The sequence below is a fragment of the Rhinatrema bivittatum genome, chromosome 1 (assembly GCF_901001135.1).
Source record: "Rhinatrema bivittatum chromosome 1, aRhiBiv1.1, whole genome shotgun sequence".
In the NCBI taxonomy this organism is placed as follows: domain Eukaryota; kingdom Metazoa; phylum Chordata; class Amphibia; order Gymnophiona; family Rhinatrematidae; genus Rhinatrema; species Rhinatrema bivittatum.
In genome coordinates, this window is record NC_042615.1 from 801188289 (window position 1) to 801203159 (window position 14871).

Below are 14871 nucleotides of genomic sequence, written 5' to 3' on the forward strand. Positions count from 1 at the left end.
ACTCAATGCACAATTAAACTCTGGAATTTGTTGCCAGAGGATATGGTTAGTACAGTTAGTGCAGCTGGGTTTAATAAAGGTTTGCATAAGTTCTTGGGGAAGTCCAACCTGCTATTAATCAAGTTGACTTAGAAAATAGACACTGCTATTACTAGCATCAGTAGCATGGGATAGACTTAGTTTTTGGGTACTTGCCAGGTTCTTATATCCTGGATTGGCCATTGTTGGAAACAGGATGCTGGGTTTGATGGACCCTTTGTCTGATCCAGTATGGCATGTTCTTATGTGGGAAAAATAGGCTGAGATTGTAGAGGGGTAGAACAAAAGAAAGAGGAGAAATATATTTTTTTTCACTCTATTCACATTGTTTTTCAGGGGACAAAACACCCCAGTATAATAAAGAAAAAAGAAGAATAGGAGAACTAGGCTGAAATTAAAATTGGAAACATGGAGGCTCCAAAACTCCTATTCTGTTACATCATCCTAAATGTTAATTATTACTCCAGTTCCTTGCTCCTAATGTTAATTATTACTCATTCTTCCCTCCTCAGTATAATTTTGCTGTTGATGCATTTTTAAACCTTGCCTTGTTAGCCCTTTGATACTCTAGTTCCTTGTTTTCTGTAAAGCTTGTTTGCTGTATTTTGTTTTATGTAAACCGATGAGATGTTCACAATGACTGTCGGTATATAAACATTTTCAAATAAATAAATAAATAAATCATAGGCATGGCATGTAGGCATAGTAGCAGCATCAACCATATAGTGTTACATCAGGGCCATGACAGGTAGGCATAGTAGCAGCATTCACCCTAAGGTGGTATATATGGGACATGACAGGTAGGCAGATTGGCAGCAAGGCCCATAATGTGGTATACCTGGTACATGGCAGGTACCTATTATAACAGCATCACCCTTAAGGTGGTATTTCTTGGGCATGACAGGTAGGAAGAGCAGCAGCAAAACCCCTAAGGTGGTATGTCAGGCATGGAGGTAGGCAGAGCAGAAGCAAGATCCCTATGGTTGTAAATCTGGGGAATTGGCAGCTACGCATAATAGCACCATCACCCTCAAGGTGCTATATCAGAGGCATGGAAGGAAGGAATAGTGGCAGCCTCAACCATAAGGTGGCATATCTGTGGAATGGCAGGAAGATAGAGCTGCAGCATCACCAATAAGGTGATATATCTTGGACATGGAAGGTAGGCAGGGTGGCAGCATCACCCCTAAGGAGATGTATTATTTGCAGTAGAAGAGAACCGGAAGGCTCCTCTGCATACTGTTCCCAGCATCCCCCGGGAGAGGACTCCAGAGGTCACAATGAGTGATCCAGGCTTTGAACTTCACAGCCCCAGCTTCCAGAGGCCCCACACCTTTTGCAGTAGAAGAGGAATCTCAAATCTCTCAGTCCATTGGGAGAAGATCAACTTAATGGTAGATAAAGAGGATTAGTAAGTATTGCTTTAGGAAATCTTAGGACTTAAAATTTGGAGAGAGGTGAAATAGTGTTTTGTTTTGTTTTTTTTTTAGAGTTTGTATGTATCTGAGATAAAAAGCAAGCCAGAGGGATTTCATTCTAGTATCTGTCTTTCCCTCCCACCCATCCCTAGCTCATCCCTTCATGTATAGGCAAGAGACATATTCTCATTAAAGATCAATCAGACTCTTACCTAAATCATAGTAATTTACCAGCCCTTATAGAGAGTTTAAATCATCCTCTTGTGGTTAGTGAATACACCTATAAATTTATACACCTATAAATTTAAAGGTCTCTAATTCCAACTCTGATAGCAAAGTAAACTTAACCAGGAACTCAACAAAATTAAGATGAAGGCAGCAGTACAGCATCAAGAGGGAGGCTTTCCAGTCTTTTGCATCAATTTTGTACTCACTGGTGAGAGATTGTATGTGTACACCCAGTACAAAAAGCTCCTGTCTGAGGCAAGAGTGTCAGACCTGGAGGAGCTGAGGCAGACAAAGAGGTACACTGATGAGACCTTCTGAGGCATAGTAGCCATAAAGGTCTCCTGGTTGGAGAGCATCACTATGGTGAATCAGGAAGTGATTCTGTAGCAAACACCTGCACTTCAGGTGCTGCATTGTCCTCTCACACTAAGAGGACGAGTCTCCCAGGGCTACTGCCTAGGAGGAAAGTGTTAGGTCAACCATCATAGCTGGTGATTTGATTATTAGAAATGTAGATAGCTGGGTGGCTGGTGGATATGAGGACTGCCTGGTAACTTGCTTGCCTGGTGTGAAGGTGGCAGACCTTATGGGTAACCTAGATAGGATTATTGACATTGCTGGAGAGGAGCCGGCCGTCACGGTACATATGGGCACCAACAACATAGGAAAATGTGGGAGGGAGTTTCTGGAAGTCACATTTAGGATTTTAGGTAGAAAGCTGAAATCCACAACCTCCAGGATGGCATTTTCTGAAATACTACCTGTTCCATGTGCAGGTCCCCAGAGGCAAGCAGAGCTCCAGAGTCTCAATGCGTGGATGAGACAATGGTGCAGGGAAGAGAGATTCTGTTTTGTATGGAATTGCACAAACCTTTTGGGAAGGGAGAGACTCTTCTGAAAGGATGGGCTCCACTGTAACCATAGTGGAACCAGGCTGCTGGTGCTAACTTTTAAAAAGGAGATAGAGCAGCTTTTAAACTAGAACAAGGGTGAAAGCTGACAGTCACTCAGAAGTGCATGGTTCAGAGGAAGGTATCTTTGAAGGATACTAATGAAACAGGAGAGATAGGGCATCCCAACAGAGAGGTTCCAATAAAAACAAATGTAGTCCTTGTGCCTACAAGCAGAGAATCACCTGAACTAAAGGATTCCAAATCACCCCTATCAACTGAAAAGCAGGTTGTTAATACAAACAAAAAATGTACTTTGAAATGTAGGTATAACAATTAGAGATGTGATTCAACTGAAACTTTCGGTTAGGCCTTTGTTATCGGCCCACCACGGGAAATTTTGTTTTCCGCGGTTTGAGCCAATATTTTTTCAGCTGTCCCGAACCAAAAAAAACCCAAACCACCCCAACTCTTCATATTTAATTAATTACAATCCCTCATCCTCCTGACCCCCCAAAAACTTGCCTAAAGTCCCTGGTGGTCCACCGGGGGTCCCTGGAGCAATCTCCCGCTCTCGGGCCATCGGCTGCCAGTAAACAAAATGGCACCGGTGGCCCTTTGCCTTTACCATGTGACAGGAGCTATTGGTTCCATTGGCTAGCCTCTGTCACATGGTAGGAGCAATGGACGGCCGGCGCCATCTTAAAAAATGGTGCTGGCCATCCATTGCTCCTACCATGTGACAGGGGTCAGCCAATGGCACCGATAGCCCCTGTCACAAGGTAATGGAAAAGGGCCATTAGCGCCATTTGGATTAGTGGCAGCCGACAGCCCGAGAGGGGAAGATCGCTCCCGAGACCCCCACTGGACCACCATGGACTTTAGGCAAGTTTTTTGGGGGTAGGGAGGGTGGGGGATTGCAATTAAACCTGAAGGGTTGGGGTGGGTTTGGGTTTTTTTTATGTGCCCTTTCTCCCCCCCACAAAAAAAACATTATAAGAAAACCACACGAAATTTCGTGGGTTTCCCTATCGTTTTGGGGGCCCCCCCGAACCGTGACAAAATAGGAAATATCATCTATATTTCCTATTTCGTCGCAAACGAATGCACATCCCTATTAACAATGTCAGATGTCTAAGAAGTAAGACTTGATGTGAATGATGAGATAGACATAATTGGTATCTCAGAGACCTGGTGGAAGCAGGATTACCAATGGGACAGCACTATATCAGGGTTCAAATTATATTGCAATGAAGGGGATGATCAACTTGGCAATGATGTGACACTTTAAGTCCAGGAGTGCATAGAGTCCAACAGGTTAAAAATCATACAAGTAGAATCCCATGTGTATTGGGTAGAAGTTTAGTGATAGAAATATATACCATCCACCTGACCAAAATAATCAGATAGATGAGATGCTAAGAGAAATCAGGGAAGCTAACCAATGAGAGATTTTAATTTCACCAATGTTGACTGGATAGATGTAAGAAAAAAACATGATGTAAAATTCCTGAATGGAACCAGTGAGAGAGGGATCTAATTTATATCTAATTTTTTGTGGAATGCAGGATTTGTTGAGAGAGGTAAAAGTGGTGGGACCACTTAGAAATAGTGATCATTCATAACATTATCAAATTTGAACTAATGACTGGAAGGGGGACAATATGTAAATATACTACTCTAACATTAAATTTTCAAAAAGGAAACTGATAAAATGAGGGAAATAGAAGTAACTGAAAGGTATAGCTGAAAATGTTAAAAATGTAGAACAGGCTTGGACATTGTTTAAAAATGCAATCTTAGAAGCACAGTCCAGATGTATTCCACGCATTAAGAAAGGTGAAAAGAAGGCCATACTATTAAAGACATGGTTAAAAGGTGAAATGAAAGAGACTATTTTAGCTAAAAAAAATCCTTCAAAAATTTGAAGAAGGATACATCTAAAGAAAATAGGAAAAAGCATAAACACTGTCAAGTGTAAACCATTGATAAGACAGGTAAGAGATAATTTGAAATGAATTTGACTGAAATGGCAAAAACTCAAAATAAAAATGTTTTTCAAATATATCCAAAGCAGGAAACCTGTGAGGGAGTTGGTTGGACCTTTAGATGACCGAGGAGCAAGTGCAATGGTGTTGGAGTGGTTTACAAACTAGTTGATGGATAGAAAGCAGTAGGGATGTGAATCGTTTTTTGACGATTTAAAAAATTTGTCAGATATTTTTTAAATCGACAAAAATCGTTAAGAGTCACGATACAATAGAAATTCCCCCGATTTATCATGAAAAATCGTAAATTGGAGGAGGGGGGAGGGCGGGGAAAACCGGCACACCAAAACAACCCCTAAACCAATCCCGACCCTATAAAACGAATCCCTTACCTTCCCCCACCCTCCCAAAGCCCCCAAAACTTTTTACGAGTACCTGGTGGTCCAGTGGGGCGTGGGGACCAATCTCCCGCTCTCGGTCCATCGGTACCATTTTGGCTGCCACTCAAAAATGGCGCCGATGGCCCAATAAAAAAAACAAAACATCCGACCCTTTAAAAATGACTCCTTAGCTTCCCCTACCCTCCCGATCCCCCCAAAACATTTTAAAATTACCTGGGGTTCTATTGGTGGTCCCGGGAGCGATCTCCCATTCTCAGGCCGTCGGCTGCCACTTATAAAGATGGCACCGATGGCTCTTTGCCCTTACCATATGACAGGGTAGGGTATCCGTGCCATTGGCTGGCCCCTGTCACATGGTAGGAGCACTGGCTGGCCGGCGCCATCTTTAAAGATGGCCGCCACCATCGTAAAGATGGCTGCCGTCATATTTAAAGATGGCCACCGCCATCTTTAAAGATAGCGCCGGCCATTCAGTGCTCCTACCATGTGACAGGAGCCAGCCAATGGCACGGATACCCTGTCACATGGTAAGGGCAAAGGGCCATCGGCGCAAACTTTATGAGTGGCAGCCGACGGCCCGAGAATGGGAGATCGCTCCCGGGACCACCACTAGACCCCCAGGTAATTTTAAAATGTTTTGGGGGAATCGGGAGGGTGGGGGAAGCTAAGGGGTCATTTTTAAAGGGTCAGGTGGGGTTTTTTTTTTATCTGGCCATCGGCGCCATTTTTGAGTGGCAGCCAAAATGGCGCCGATGGCCCGAGAGCGTGAGATCGATCCCCGTGCCCCCACTGGACCACCAGGTAATCGTAAAAAGTTTTGGGGGTGGGGGTTCAGGAGGGTGGGGGAAGGTAAGGGGTTAATTTTAAAGGGTCGGCCTCACTAAAAAAAAATAACGATGTGAATCGGAACCAATTCCGATTCACATCACCCTCGATCAGATTTTTTCCCCCCTCTAGCCAAACCCGATGGTTAAGACGATCAGGCACACGATTCACATCCCTAGAAAGCAGCATGTGATGGTAAATGGAATCTACTCTAAAGAGAAAATGGTGTTATGCGAGTGCCTCAAGGATCTGTGTTGGGAACGGTTCTGTTCAATATCTATGTGAGTGACATTGAGGAAGGGATAGAAGGTAAAGTTTGTCTATTGCGGATGATGCTAAGATCTGCAATAGAGTGGACATGTCGGAAGAAGTAGAGAGAATGTGACGTGATTTAAGGAATCTTAAATGATGATCGAACACAGGGCAAATGGGATTCAAGGCCAAGAAATGCAGTCATGCATATGGGGTGTGGTAGTCCAAAAAAGATGTATGTGAAGGGGGTGAAGGGCTGTTGTGCATGGAGCAAGAGAGGAACTTTGGGGTGATAGTGTCTTGTGATCTGAAGATAGCGAAGCAAATGTGACATGGCAATAGCTAAAGCCAGAAGAATGCTGGGCTGCACAGAGAGAGGAACTAGTAAGAAAAAGGAAGTGATAATGCCCTTGTACAAGTCCATGGTGAGGCGTCACCTGGAGTACTGTGTTCAGTTCTGAGACTGTATCTCAAAAGGGACCAAGACAGGATGGTGGCTGCCCAGAGACGGGCGAAAAAATATGCTGGGGGGGGGGGGGCGTCTCCATCAAAAGTCTTATGAGGAGAGTTAGAAGGACCTAAATATGTATATCCTAGAGGAGAGGAGGTGCAGGGGAGATATGATATTGACCTTCAGATACCTGAAAGGTCTTAAAGATGCACAATCGTCAAACCTTCTCTGTTGGAAAGAAATTAGTAGAACTAGGGGTCATGAAATGAAACTCCAGGGAGGAAGACTCAGAACCAACATCAGGAAATAGTTCTTCATGGAGAGGGAGATGGATGCCTGGAATGACCTTCTGGAATAGGTGTTGAAGTCAAAATCCATGAAAGATTTCAGAGGGGCATGGGGTAAACACTGTGGATCTCTAGGGACTACAGAATGGAAATGAAGAGGGAAGTGCATGGGGGTAACTTGCTGTGTGGCAGTTGCTACACTTAACCAATAGGTCTTCATGCTGTTGATGCAATTGCTCTTTGCTTCAATATTAGTCTTTGCTTTAACATTTGGGGGGGGGGGGGAAATTGAACTTAGATAGCAATAAAGACAAAAAATTTAAGGTCTGGGAAAACAAGTTGGAGAGGAGGTAACTTGCTGAAGCAGCTGTTACTACCCTTAACAAATAAGCCTAATACTTGTGATGCTACCCACAAGCTTTGCTGGGCAGACTGGATGGACACTTTGATCCTTTTCTGCCATCATTCTATGTTTCTATAAGGAGTTTAAGGTTCTTTAGGGAAGATAAGGCCATTGCAGAAAGACTAAATTAATTCTTTGTTTCTGTGTTTACTAATGAGGATGTTGGGGAAATACCTGTTCCAGACTTGGTTTTCAAAGGTGGTAAGTTAGATGAAATGTGAACCTGGAAGATATAGTAGGCCAGATTGACATATTAAAGAGCAGCAAATCACCTGGACTAGATGGTATGCACCCCAGGGCTCTGAAGGAACACAAAACTCTATTAGTTTAAATTTGTAAGCTATCATTAAAATAATCTATTGTACCTGAAGAATGAAGGGCAGCCAATTTAACCCCAATATTTAAAAAGGGCTCCAGGGGCAATTCGGGAAACTATAGACCAGTGAGCCTGACTTGAGTTCTGGGAAAAATAGTGGAAACTATTCTAAAGAACAAAATCACAGAGGATATCAAAAGACATGGTTATTGGAACACAGTTAGCATGGATTTACCCAATGGAAGTCTTGCCTCACAAATCTGTTTCTTTTTTTGAAGGGGTTACTAAACATGTGGATAATGGTGAACCAGTAGATGTAGTGTATTTGAATTTTCAGAAGGCATTTGAAAAAGTCCCTCATTAGTAGGGATGTGCATTCATCCTGGATTGGGGAGGCCAAAACCCAAAGGAATTTTTCCCGAAATTTCAGGAAATCTTTGTTTCAGGGTTAGTGCGCACTAACCCCAAAATTTGGGCATCCCCAAATTTTAAAGGCTCAAACTGCGGGAAATCTCGTATTTCCCGCGGTGGTCTGAAAACAAAGCCCGAATCGATAAGTTTGGGCTTCGCACATCCCTACTCATTAGAGGCTTCTAAGAACACCTCCTATCCCATGACTTTTAGGTTATGTTCTTTTGTGGATTACAAACTGGTTAAAGAGAGAGTAGGATTAAATAGTCAATTTTCTCAGTGGAAAAGGGTAAACAGTGGAGTTCCTCGGGGATATATACTTGGCCCGGTGCTTTTCAATATATTTATAAATGAAGTGGAAAGGAATATGAGAAGTGAGGTAATCCAATTTGCAGATGAAAATTATTCAGAGTAGTTAAATCACAAGCAGATTGTGATAAATTGCAGGAGGACCTTGTGAGACTGGAAGATTGTGCATCCAAATTGCAGATGAAATTTAATGTGGACAAGGACTAGGTGAGGCATATAATGAAAAATAACCCATGCTTTAGTTACTCAATATTAGATCCCTTATTTGGAGCTACCACCAAGAAAAAATATCTAGGAGTCGTTGATAATTCTTGAAATTGTTGGCTAAGTGTGCTGCGGCAGTTAAAAAACAGAAGGTTAGGAATTATTAGGAAGAAAATTGTGAATAAAACAGAAAATAACATAATGCCTCTGTATTGTTCCATGGTGAAACCGAACCTTGAGTACTGTGTACAGTTCTGGTCACCGCATCTCAAAAAAGATATAGTTGCACTGGAGAAGGTACAGAAAATGGCATCCAAAATGATAAAGGGGATGGAATGTCTCCCCTATGAGGAAAGACTAAAGAGGTTAGGGTTGTTCAGCTTGCAAAAGAGATGGCTGAGGGGGGATATAATAGATGTTTTTAAATTCATGAGAGGTCTAGAACAGGTAAATGTGAATGAGTTATTTAGTCTTATGGATAATAGAAGGACTAGGGGACACTCCATGAGGATAGCAAGCAGCTCATTTTAAAGTAATAAGAAAAAATTTGTTTTCACTCAATACATAATTAAGCTCTGGAATTTGCTGCACCAGTGTAGTTAGTGTAGCTGGGTTTAAAAGAGATTTGGATAAGTTCTTGGAGAAGACGTTCATTGACTCCTATTAATCAAGTTGACTTAGGAATTAGCCACTGCTATTACTGGCATCAGTAGCATGTGAACTATTTAGTGTTTGCATACTTGCCAGGTACTTGTAGCCTGGAATGGCCATTGTTGGAAACAGGATGCTGGGCTTGGTGGAGCCAGGGTATGGCAATGTTCTTATGGCATGACAGATAGGCAGACTGGCAACAAGACATCCAAAGTGCTTTCAGTCATCTTGTCACTCACATGGGAATTCGGGAAAGTACAGCAAAGGCAGATAGATTTTTTAAAACATCAACTTTTCCGTGAAGAATAAGGACTCATGATATCCCATTTCATTTAAAAGACATTTTCAATGGGCACTCTGATTGGTGGGGTAAGAAAGAGGGTGCTGAGAAACTTTAGTTAGATATGGACAGAATGTCAATTTGTTTGCCCAATTTTCTGCTCTGTGAGATAGCATGCCACAGAAATTTCTGCTAGAGTCTCCTTTGCAAGGACAGGCTGGAAGTCTCTCTTATCAACTGAGCAATTAAAAAAAAACCCCAAGCCAAATAAAAAAAGAAAACAACCGAAAAAAGAAAACACAATTTTTCTGGCTGCACATCACTTGGAGGATGAAATGGTAGCAGATAGGGAGCTGCTCATACTTGTACTGATTTCTAGGGATGTGTATTCATTTTCAATAAATGTGCAATCTGCAACGCATAAATTACTATTCGTTGTATTCATGGGGCCACAAAACACATTGCGATCCCCCAAGAATAAAACATATCATATTAGTTTCATTCTTTTCGCTCACAGTGATTTCTTAGCGGCCATTTGAAATAGGAGAAGACCATGAGGGAGTATCCACAGCAAAAACCAGTCCTTTCCTGTGAGTCATAAGTGACCTCACAGCCCTGTCATAGAGTGGATCAGACAGGTTGCATTCTCATCTCCTTGCCAACCTATCAGAGCTAAGCATTTTTCTAATTCAGCCAATCACCGCTCTCACTCAGTGCTCTGTGACGCTGTTCCTGATAACGCTATACTATTTATACCTTAAGCATGTGGCATGCCATGCTTTTTCTTTGCAGGGGTGGTCCAGGGAGGTGGCTGTACTCAGAGTTGTCTGAGTGTCTCAAATCTGTATTCAATTGCTAGCTACTTTGATAGAATTTTCCATTGAAAAAGATATTTGTTTGATTTTGCTGCAGTGCCGCCAGCTAGCCAGGCTTTTTTTTTCTGCACGTTTTTTTTTTATTGATCTCAGATGGTCCCTCTGACTGTCCCACTGAGACAAGCTGCTAGCAGTGGCATTTTGCTGCTTATTTTTATATTTACCCCCTGGGGTAAATTGCAAGCAGGATTTGGGTGTTGTGGGTGGGAGATAGAATTTTCTATTGAAAAAGATATTTCTTCATTTTTGCTGCTGTGCCAAGCCATGCTTTTTATTTAACTGCAGTTTTTTTTTAATTGAACTCAGACTGTGTCTCTGTGCTCTTTTAAGCCAAAAAGGCAGTGCACCGGGCATCTGTGGGCACAGGGCAGTTTTGCAGACTCACATATATTGGTAGAGCAGTGTTCTTTTAAGCCAAGAAGGCAGTGCACTGGGCATTAGTGGGCACTGGGTAGTTTTGCAGACACATATATTGGTAGAGCAGTGCTCTTTTAAGCCAAGAAGGCAGTGCACTGGGCATCAGTGGGTACTGGGCAGTTTTTCAGACTCACTTTACAAACTCTTTTGTACAAGTTTGGTGTGTGCACATACAGTTTTCCCAGTAGTAGTGTACATCCAGAAACTGCCTCATGGGCCTGTGGCTAGTATTGCAGACTCACATATATTGGGTCAGCGGTGCTCTTTTAAGCCAAGAAGGCAGTGCACTGGGCGTCAGTGGGCAGTTTTGCAGACTCACATATATTGGGACAGCGGTGCTCTCTGAAGCCAAATCCTCAGTAGGCCTCTTTTGGAAATAATTCCTTTAATTGAAATCCCTAGTAGGCAGTGACATTAAATCCATAATGTCAGGGAAAGCTAGATGTGGTTGAGTGATTGGGACTGGCAGAGGAAGCACGTCAAAAGGCGGTGCCAGTCCCCCATTAAAGTTAAAAAGGGACCTGTTCCAATCTAAAATCTCTGGAGGGGCAGGCAGTTCCATTTAAAAAAAATGAAATTTAAAGATAATGCATCGCCACCACCTGTTGCTGACCCTGTAGTTTTGGAGTTGAGGGAAGGGGAGGCTGAGTCATGCTAGACAAAAGAATGACACCCAAAAGCAGCAGTGCGAGAGCAGACTCAACTTAGTGTTGAAAATGTAGTGCAGGCACTGTTTGCTTCTGATTCCTATGAAGAATCATCTTGTGTGGGATTCTCATCATCAGAAATGGAAGAAGTAATAGCTGAAGAAGGTTTAGGAGGATTAGTTAGTTCTGTCTTAGCCTACACTTCAGTGCTGCAGGGGAGAGATGAAACTGATGATGATGAGGAGGAAGAGCAGGCAGTGCAGGCACAGAGTGTGACTGATGCCCCTGGCATTGCTTCTCAGGAAGCACCCACTGCTTCAACTCCAGTGCCAGCATCCACCCCAAAGGCTATAGAGAAGGGATCACAAAAGAAATCTGCGATCTGGAGCCACTTTAAAGTGACGGAGGACCCGTGTTTTGCTCAGTATAATTACTGTGCCAGGGCTATTAGCGGAGTCAAGCAAATGGGACATCTAACTAATTTTGGCATGATGCATCATATGCAGAAGCAACACCCAACAAGACTGCCATCTGGGGATGGTAGCAGTACCAGTCAGGGGACCCCTTTTTCCAGGCCACGTAAAGTGGTTGAAAAGGAGCAGAGTCACCCCACACCCTCAGTCCCTTCTAGAAGTCAGGTGGCAGGCAAGCAGCCCTCTGCCATGTGGCAGAAGCAACAACCCACCATTGAGGAAATGAGTTGGTGTTTGTTAATGCTATCCCAGATAAGGAGGCAGGCAGCCTCAAAAGTTTTAACCAGGAGCATTGGGGAAATGATTGCCCTTGATGACCAGCCTTTGCAGAAAGTGGAGAATGTGGGTTTCAAGAATTTGCTGAAGGTCTTAGTTCCAAATTACAAAGTCCCCTCCAGAACCACATTTAGCAGAAAGGTCATCCCCAGCCTGTACAACCAGTGTCACTGTCACATCCAAGCGCTGCTAGCTAAGGCAGAGGGAAGTGTGCATTTTACCTGCGATATCTGGACCACCATGAATGCTTCATGTTCTTGCCTTTCCCTGACAGTACACTGGTGGGACCTGGCTGAGACAGGGGCAGCCAGCAGCTCTGTTAGTGAACAAGTATCAGGGTGGTAGTGGGCTTTACTGCACACCCACCTGAAGGATGAGGCCCATACCTCAGCCAATATTCTAGCATGCAAAAGACAGATGCTGGTGGGCTTGCAGCTACACCAGTGAGACAGGAATCTTCTGGCAGGGTTCTTTGTCACAGACAATGGTGCAAATGTGGTAAAGGCATTATGCGACGGGTGCTTTTAGGACATCTGATGTTTTGCACACACTTTGCACCTGGTAGTGAAGTCAGCTCTGGGGTTGGAGTCCATTGACCAAGAGAATGAATACCTGCATACATTAATACAAAAGTGCAGGAACATAGTAGCACACTTCCACAGAAGTGTGAAGGTGGGGCAGGTTCTCCGACAAAAGCAGATTGATTTGGAGATGCCACACAAGCTCTCATTCAAGACATTTCCACCCAGTGAAATTCCACTATTTGATGCTGCAGAGGTTTGTGGACCGCAGACATCCCTTCATGAACTTCTTGCGGCAATGGACATAGGTGTGCATAGTCCCCTAGGGCATCATGATTGGTTAGTTATGAGTCCGCTGGTAAAAATCCTGCAGCCCTTCAAGGATGCCACGGAGGAGCTGAGTTCCAGAAGTGCCACCTTTGCTGACATCATCCCTATAGTTAATTTTATGGAGGAAAATTTGCAGGGCTTTAAACAGGAAAAGGGAATGATAGCAGAGGTACTGCATTGTCTGGACATTTTGCAGAAGCAGGTGCAAGAGAGATTAAGGCCTTTAACAGAAGACCAGATGTACATGCTCACCACAGTCTGTGATCCCCTTGTGAAAGAGAAATGCCCTACAGTACGATTGTCTCCTATTGGTGAAGGACCTGCTGTTTGTAAAAGTCCGTGAACAGGAGTGCCATAGGCAGAGACAGATTAGGCATGAAGCAGAGGAGGAAACAGTGGGCACTTCAGAGAGTAGTGCTAGCCCAAGCAGGAGCAGCACTCTATCAGTCACAGCTAGTACTTCCTCCTCCACTTCAGTATGCCAAAGCCATGTTGCCCATAAATAATCATCTGTTCTGCAATGGGCTAGAGAGAAAGCAGCTGGCATGAGTGACTCTCAGCCCACCCAAGCAAAGGAGACACCAGCACAAATATCAGTGACATGGTATCTCTTAGAGCCCACAGAGGACAGATCCGCTGGCATATTGGGTACACAAGTCCATTGTCTGGCCACACCTAGCCAAAGTGGCTCAGCGATATCTGTCATGTCCACCAAACAGTGTGCCCAGGGAACGTGTATTTTCAATGACAGGGGATATCGTGAGCCCTCACCTCTCAAGGCTGGCACCAGAGTAAATGGCAATGCTAGTGTTTTTGAAAATAAACATGCCTTTGCTTGGGTTTCCAAATTTTATCTGTGAATGGCAAGATGAATAAAAGCAGTTGAAAGCCTTGTAGCAGCTCCAACTGCCTCCTATGCTCCAGATAATATCAGATTAAATTAGAATAATGGCTCACTACCTCAAAATGTTAACTAAATATAAACAAAAAGTTCCCTTGAGGATAACTGCTAAAAAGCAGACAACTATATTATTATTATTCAAAAAAAGACTTACTGGAAATGCTATCAGATTATGGAGTGCTCCCAGTCTCATGGGCTCTTGCCCTTACAGGGCTGCAACCCTTCTCATGTTTTAGCACTGGTGAATTACGTCATCTACCATTCCCACGTAAGATTTTTCTTCTATTTTTCTTTTATTGCTTAACTGTGAAAAATTTTACCCAACTTTCCCAATAAAATTATTTGATTAAAAAATTTTAATCTAATTTTTAATCAAATAATTTTATTGGGAAAGTTGGGTAAAATTTTTCACAGTTAAGCAATAAAAGAAAAATAGAAGAAAAATCTTACGTGGGAATGGTAGATGACGTAATTCAACAGTGCTAAAACATGAGAAGGGTTGCAGCCCTGTAAGGGCAAGAGCCCATGAGACTGGGAGCTCCATAATCTGATACCATTTCCAGTAAGTCTTTTTTTGAATAATAATAATATAGTTGTCTGCTTTTTAGCAGTTATCCTCAAGGGAACTTTTTGTTTATATCCAGATAATATCAGCACATGAACCTGACATGAAACACTGTGCCAGTCTGCCACTGTCTAGGCATACATCCCTACAAGGGCTTGACCTCTAACACTGTGCCTGTCCTTTCAGGCTTTACATCCCTACAAGGGACTGACCTCTAACACTGTGCCTGTCTGTCCAGCTTGGAGTTTGGATATTTCATATGCTCAATAGTTTTCATGGCCTTCATAATAATGGACATTTTCCCTAGATGTTTTAGGTGCCAACATTAATGTTTCTAGTGCTATAGAAAACTGGTGGTAGTTGCACTCTAGTTCATCCTCTGTGTTCCCATAGTTTACAGAGGCACTGAGTAAACTACAAAGTCAACATAGGTTGATATTGTAGATTTAGACTTGATTAGCAGTTTTCTTCTTTCTGAGAGCTCTTCAAGTTCCTTTGTCATCAGCTGAAGTG